Below are 2,822 nucleotides of genomic sequence, written 5' to 3' on the forward strand. Positions count from 1 at the left end.
TCTTCATGAGTTTATGACATTTACTAGCTATGTGACCCTGAACAAGTCACTTAACCCTGTTTGCCTAAGTTTCCTTATCTGTATAATGAGCAGGAAATGGCAAACCACTCCAGCATCTTTGCCAAGAAAATCCCAAATAAAATCCCAAAGGGTTGGATACAACTGAATCAACTAAACGACAATACTTCCTCCTAACACTGCCATACTTCAGCCAAGCTTAAGACAAAGTAGCTTTTAAAAGATGGGTAAAGAACTCCAAGGAGCAGTGATCCACTCTATCCTTGCAAGTACTAAGGAGGCATCCTAAAGTTTAAATGGCAAATTTACCTTAAACAAGGTTGTGCTAGAGCCAGTTCCAACCAGCAAAAAAGCCCATTGTTAAATTTTCAGGATGAGTATTCATACTTCAGAGAACTGTAATGGATGCAAGTCAGAGCTTGATTTATTGTGGCTTTTTTTTTTCCTAGACTTAATAAAGCATTAATACTGCAGACTAAATGTAAAAGTATACATGCATAATTTTTTCTCCTGGAGCGCCTAGCTGTTAAACATTTATCAATACACCCCTGAATTGCTCTATAAATATTGCTTGGGCTCCGCAGGAGTGCAGTAGAGGGCTCAGGAAATGATATCATCACCAGACTGAAGGTTTGCTGAGTGTAGGCTACCAATTATAATCATCCCTGGCATTTATACAGAACTCCAAGGTTTGCAAAGTGCTGTACGTCTATTTTCTCACTTCAGCCTCACGATACCCCAACCTTAAATCCTTTCTCACACTGACATCAACTTCTCTTCTCACCAAGACCAACACAGCTCACATTCCCTGTGGATTTTAAGCAGACTTGGGTCTAGACAGAGTTAAGCAAAAACTATCATTTCGCTCTGTTCTTCCTTCCAGCTCCCTTTCCCTTTCACAGACAGACTCTTGGCAGCAGGGCATAGATGAAGCAACATAGTGTCATGGTATTGGACTTGACATCAGAGGACCAGGATTCAAATCCTGTCTCTTAATACCTGCATGACTCTGAGCAAGTCTCTTGACCTCTCTAGGACTCAGTTTCCATATCTATAAAATAAATGAGTTGGACTAGATGACTTCTAAAGTTCCTTCTAGTTCTAGACCTATGATCCTCAAGTCACTTGTCTACTCTCATGGTATCACCAGAAAGTGCCTCCTTGACTCTGCATTCTGACTTCTGGCCTCAATACTTAAAGACAACTGTTCTCAACAACGTCACTAATGACATCTTTCCTTTGACCAGTTCATTGTTCTGGACCTCTCTATTGCCCCAGGTTACAAATGTGAACAAGTGACAGTGACATATAAAAATCTGTCAGAAGTCAAAGCACACAATCACAAAATCCAAACCTGAAAATAATAATTATATAAGGAATCAGATTGAACATTTATAGTTTAGAAGACCACACAAATAAGTCAGAAAGATTTGGGGGGGGGGGGAAATCACCACTTGATGAAATCAGGAAAGATTTTACAGAAATGGGATTGTACATCATCTTGGAAGGAAAGGATGAAAGGTACTTGGTAGAGTTTCATTGATAAGACTTGAGGAAAGGTGCTTGAAGTGATGGAGCAACTGAGTGGTGCAGTGGATGGAGAGCTGGGCCTGAAGTCAAGAAGACTCATTTTCCTGAGTTCAACTCTGACCCCAGACACTTACTAGCCTTGTGACCCTAGGCAAGTCACTTAACCCTGTTTGCCTTAGCTCTTAACCTATAAAATGAACTGGAGAGGGAAATGGCAAACCATTTCAGCATCTTTGCCAAGAAAACCTCCATTGGAACCACAAAAAGTTGGACACAACTGAACAACAATAATAACAAATTTGAAGTAAAGATATCAAATTCAGGAAAACTAAGTGAAAGGCATATCAAGGACATTCACTTGAGAGGAATAGAAGAACTGTCAGTTAGCATTATCTGTGTGCCTTCTGGTTGTAGTGGGTCTGGTTGAAGACCTACTATGTGCTAAGAACTAGTTATTAAATAAGATTCAAAGTTCCCTAATACACTAATAGAATCTAACATAATAGGAGGGAGAATATACATGTAAATAACTATGAAACATGATAATACATATTAAAAGCATGAAGAAAATGATGTGAGGTCCCAAGAGGCAAAGTTCAGTACTAATTGGGGAGGGTTCCTAGAGAAAGCTGCATTTGTGTTGATCTTTAAAGGATGGGTAGAAATTCAACAAATGGAGCAGGGAAGCATACTCCAGGTACACAGTACAGAATGAGCAAAGGAAAAAAGGCATGGATGGGAGTAGGGGACACACGTGTGGGCAACAGGTAGATCAGTATGACTAGAGCATTACAGGATGTGGAGGAAAGTAGTATGAGATGTGGATGGAAAAGTAGGGTAGCACCAGATTGTGGAGGGCCTTAAATGTTAGGTAAAAAAACTATGAACTTGACTTGAGAGGCAGCTATGAGCGACTGAAAGGTTTTGGTCAGAAATGATGACTAGATCTAGGCATAATGTAGGAAAATCTCCTAATTGCATGTAAGATTCAGATAGAGGGAAAAATGGAGGAATGATGAAGACCTGTTAAACAAGCTATGTCCATCATTTTTAATCATGTACTGCTATCAGCCAAAAATAATTTGAGCAGACATGCTTGCTCTCTCTACATACATATGTATACGCATACACATACATAGGTGTATGCATATACATACATGTGTAACACACAAATATACATATATAAATATACATATACTTATGTTTTATAAATGTATATGATAAGTTCAATTTATTTCAATACTTGATTTTAATAGCTGATAGTTTTAAAAGCT

This window comes from Trichosurus vulpecula, chromosome 7 (assembly GCF_011100635.1).
Source record: "Trichosurus vulpecula isolate mTriVul1 chromosome 7, mTriVul1.pri, whole genome shotgun sequence".
Classification (NCBI taxonomy): domain Eukaryota; kingdom Metazoa; phylum Chordata; class Mammalia; order Diprotodontia; family Phalangeridae; genus Trichosurus; species Trichosurus vulpecula.